This window comes from Pygocentrus nattereri, chromosome 8, assembly GCF_015220715.1.
Source record: "Pygocentrus nattereri isolate fPygNat1 chromosome 8, fPygNat1.pri, whole genome shotgun sequence".
NCBI classification, from domain to species: Eukaryota; Metazoa; Chordata; class Actinopteri; order Characiformes; family Serrasalmidae; genus Pygocentrus; species Pygocentrus nattereri.
The window spans coordinates 6,767,501-6,772,500 of NC_051218.1; the positions used below are offsets into that span (position 1 = coordinate 6,767,501).

At 40.3% G+C, this 5,000-nt stretch overlaps 1 protein-coding gene across 2 annotated transcripts in view; it reads left to right on the forward strand.

Moving 5' to 3' along the window:
• sv2bb (synaptic vesicle glycoprotein 2Bb) overlaps window positions 1-5,000 on the forward strand; it is a 91,119-nt gene that overhangs the window by 18,484 nt on the left and 67,635 nt on the right. The window lies entirely within an intron of this gene.

The following is a 5,000-nucleotide window of genomic DNA, read 5'->3' on the forward strand; positions in this document are numbered from 1 at the left end:
CGGCTTGTGGTCAGTTTACAGTGTGAAGACAGAATCAGTGTGTGGTATCTGGGAGATGTGAGTTGATTTGCTTTATTCTAAACTGCTGTTTTGCTTCAGTGAAATCAAAGAATTTTCAGACTAAATAAACTGCTTATCGCTTCATGAACTACATACTGAGAAAATATTTTAAAAATGTAGAAACGGGTAAGTTACACATCATTTTTCATGAAGAAATATGACAAAATGATTCATTTATGCCTTTTTGCCACGCTCTAATTCTCTGATTCTCTGTTCGTGGTGGCAGAAGCCCGAAATGTTAGCATACTAAGTCAAAACAATGACACATTCTCAAAAATTTGACTTAACTTTGAGATTTTGAGTTACTAATATGAGATTTTGACCATGTTACAATTAAGAGTTATTGAATAAAAAAATGTTGGGGAAGTAAGTCACTATTTTAAGGTACTCATGAAAAAGAAGGTCATTATTATCAGGTAGTAAGAAAAAAAATGTGAGATAAATAAATTTTTTTTATAAGGTGATTGTTTTGAGTCTAAATCAAAATTCCAGAAAACAGTGATTATTTTGAGAGACTGAGTGGGAATTCTGTCAAGCTGCTGGCGGAAACAGCGAGGGAGAGAACAGTAAGCGTGTTTTTTCTCCTCTGCTGGACAGAGCTTTCGTACTGATGTGGTCATGTTTCTGGAAGCTCAGTGGTGAACGTTGTTCAGTTCCATTTTTGGTTGGTCTGATGTGCCTAGGAGGAATGTTGTTTTGCGTGACTGTGTACTTGTGTGTAGCTGAGATGATGATAAAGCCTGCCTTGGTGTTGATGCTGATAGTTGTTGATTTATAAATGAAAAGGTTATATTTTCTCATGTTTTCAGAGTTTAGACTAGATTAATAGGGAGGTCAGAAGATTTAAAATGAGCGGGATTTGGGCTCCAGTAGACTCCGTACTGGAGGGGGTGGGGTGAGGGGGGTGGGTTCTCCTCCTGCAGCCGTGCATAATTCATGCATCATAAATGTCTTGTGTGTGTGCGTATGTGTGTGTATGTGTGTGTGTGTGTGTGAGTGTGTGTGTGTGTGTGTGTGTGTGTGTGTGTGTGTGTGTGTGTGTGTGTGTGTGTGTGTGTGTGTGAGTTCTTCAGATCTGAGCGTAAGGACGGCCTCCTTTCAGCTTCAAAGCCCAATAATGAGACAGCATCTGCGCTTCAGCACCTTCAGCCCTTTAATGCACAACTCTCTCTCTCTCTCTCTCTCTGTCTGTGTCTCTCTCTCTCTTTCTCTCTCTCTCTCTCCTTCTCTCTCTCTCTCTCTCCTTCTCTCTCTCTCCCCCCCCTCTCTCTCGCTTTTATTCACCTTAGCTCGTTAGCGTTAGCATTAGCAGCACTTACATCTAAATCAAACCAGTCCACAAACTGACATCAGACACTGATAAAGGTGCTGCATTGAACTGCAATGACTCATTACATCATTCATGATGCAAAACACAGAAGGTCCTGAAGGCTCCGGGACCCCCTGATTAACCTCTTGGACCCCCTGAATGTCTCAAAATCAAAATTCTGGGGGTCCCTGAAAATAAGCTTGATGCGTGATGTTATGCTGTCTGTTAGTGAAGAATAGACACTCACATACAGATTCAGTGAAGCTCATTGTTCATCTGCTTCGCCCACCACAGACCCTTTTCACAGGAATTGACAATGTACAAACAGTGGATAAAACAAGTTCTGCCATTGCCTTATGGACAGTTACTGACCTCTGAAATACAGGCACTCGTATCACTTCAGCACCACAGAAAGGCGTCTTGCTGTATCTTTGTCGTAGACAAAGCACTCAATAATCCAATCATAATCTGATTTCTGCAGTTATTCAAATGGCCATGTGAACACCACACTCTGATCTAGAAAATCGATTAAGAAATCTAATGAAGAGGCTGGATTTTAGCTCAGTATTCAGATTTCTCAGTCTGTGCGAGATCAGACGGTGGACTTTACGAGATGCAGCAGAACACTGTTGGAGTGGCGCTGAAACCAAACATGAAATAAAGGATTTGAATGTTCTTTGTCTTCTAGATGATGTGTGTTCATATTTTCAAGTGGTTAAAAAAAACAGCGGCATGGAGTTTTATGTTACGTTTACGTCACGTCTTCTTCTGTGAGTTTCAATTACTGAGAAATTCAATTACTCTCTGACTCTTGTAGACCTGGAGTTTCCCCATTATCTGATTACCAGCGGTGGACAAAGTACACAAACCATGTACTTGAGTTAAAGTAGAGACCCCCAAGGTAAAATATTACTCCAGTAAAAGTAGAAGTTCCTCCCTTTAGACCTCCACTTGAGTAAAAGTAATAAAGTATTTACCTTCAAATGTACTTAAGTATAAAGTAAAAGTACTAAAAGAGTAATTCTGGCTCTGATGTCCTGTTATCATTTTTATAACCAGACTGGCTTCATGAACTCATTTCAGGTGAAAGTCCTCCAGCGTCTCTCTTGGTAAACCAGTCTTTTAATAGAACGTCATTAATTAGTGACGCTGACGTCTATTAAAATGATCAGAAGCACAAAACACTGAAGGTAAACAGTTTCCATCAGGGAGAACCGAGTGGCTCTGAAATCACTTTTTACACACGAGCAAAGTTTCAGTTTCAGATTTATTTACAACTTAGTTCCAAGTTTAAGTTGAATAAAAACTGGCTTTAAACTCAGGATCACAGATGAGCTCCTTTACTATGTTGATCTGTAGGCGTCTGTTCATAAACATAAACCAGCCCAAACTCATTTACTATAAAATGAAATGGTGTTTGTAGAAATTCAGAAAAAAGCCGCGTCAGTCTCGACTGCATATGTGGACATATTTCTATATTGAGCTCTATTTACACAAAGTTAGGTTAGTTCATCATTTATGTTGAACAGACTCTCCCAAAGTTTTATGCTGCTGCGCTGACGTTGAACCGCGTGCTGCACTGGGTCGGTATGACCGACAGGTCAAAACCAGCTCTAAACAAAGTGACCGCTGGGCCCTGATTGGTGCTCTGGCTTTGCGCTTCTTTCGTTTTGACAGGTTACGTTTTTATACACACAGAAACCAAAAGGAACGACAGATTTCTCAAAATGTAGGAGGAAAAAGTCAGATATTAGACTCTGAAATGTAGTGGAGTGAAAGGAAAAAGTCGCCCAATAATAGAAAAACTTCAGTACAGATACACGAAAAATACTTAAGTACAGAAACTAATTACATTTATTGAGTTACTGTCCACCACTGCTGATTACTTAAGTGCATGTAAACATGTTGATCGGATTACTAACAAAATCTGATTTCAGGTCTGAGTCCAGACTATATAAAGATATAAATGCTTTGTGGAGGAATTCCTGTACAGCTGTCAGAGAACAGTAACGTCAGCTAACGTCTACAGCGTGATAAATCACTGGGATTAAAATAACTATAACCAAAGCACCAGATTAGCCATGTTAGCTGGAGATGCTGAAACAGGTTCCAGTGAACGAACACCTGCTCTCCACTGAGCTCTCGCTCTCTCAGATACCGGAAGAAGATGGAAACTGTTCCTCTGAAAGCGGCTGAAGCAGCGACTTTAAAGCATAAACTGCAGGTTAACATTAGTCGGCCGCGCTGAAACGCAGACACAGAGGGTCTTTTACTCTGTATGACAAAGTGGACAAACCACTGAAACTGAGATGAGGCTGTTTTTGCTTCAAACTCGAACACATGAGTGAGCTGGACACATGTTACTCATCAATGTTGCTGCTTTGGCAGAAGCAGCATCACATGGAACAAGAACGTCCAGCAGAAAAACTGCAGAAACATGAAAACGTTGGAGCTTCCGTTTTTGGTGTTCTTAACTAACCAGAGCTGCAGGCCTGCTCTGCCTCAGGGTGGCGCTGTAGCAGACTGGTTCACCCTTTAGGTCTTTTACAGCCTATATTCTTAAAAAAGATTGTTTGTTAAAGAATGGTTCTACATAGAACCATGAACACTCAAAGAATGGTTGCATCCTTAAAGGGTTCTTTGCATGGTGAAATGTTTCGTCAGATTGATGGAGAAAATGTTGTATATGGTTTTAAGTAGAGCTGTTTTAAAAAGGGTTCCTAACAGCACCAAGAAGGGTTCTTCTACAGAATACAAACCCAACATTTTGACAATAGCAGAACCCATTTTGGTGCTATATAGAACCTTTTTCAAAAAAGTTCCATATAAAACCATATACAGCACAATCTCCATCAATCTGAAGAACCATTTCACCATGCAGAGAACCATTTAAGGTGTTAATGGTTCTATATAGAAGCATTGTTTCACTCAAAAGGTTGAAGAACCTCATCTTGCATGTGCAGCTGTAACTCTGCCCGGATTCCTCTGAAAACCTTTTCCAGCTGTTAATGCATCATCACCACTACAGTGAGTGAGTTAGCAGCTGGTCAGCGCTGGAGTATCCAGCCAACATGGGACCCCCTGAATACCAGGGGGCATTTCACATATTGACGTCATTGACATATGAATAAAATATATTACATCAACACAACATTCTACCATAACTATACTCTGAATAAAGCCAGTTCAGTTCAGCACTCCAAAAAGGAAAACTGATGGCCAAATATGCACATATATCATAAAGGGTCAGGCATATATTTTAAAATGTATGTACATATGTGTTGGAATTATCAAGTATTGGACTCATGCATGACATATGTGTCAGATATATGGTTGAATCCATCCCAGTTCAGTTAGAATTGTGACTATGTTATCAGAGAGCAATATTGGTGCTCTGGCTTTGCACTTCTTTTGTTTTGACATGTTACATTTTTGGAGCCTGAATTTCCACTACAGAGCCTGAATTTTCCACCATGAAGCCTGAATTTTCTACCATGGAGCCTGAATTTTCCACCATGGAGCCTGGATTTTCTACCATGGAGCCTAGATTTTCCACCATGGAGCCTGAATTTTCCACCATGGAGCCTGAATTTCCACTACAGAGCCTGAATTTTCTCCCATGGAGCCTAGA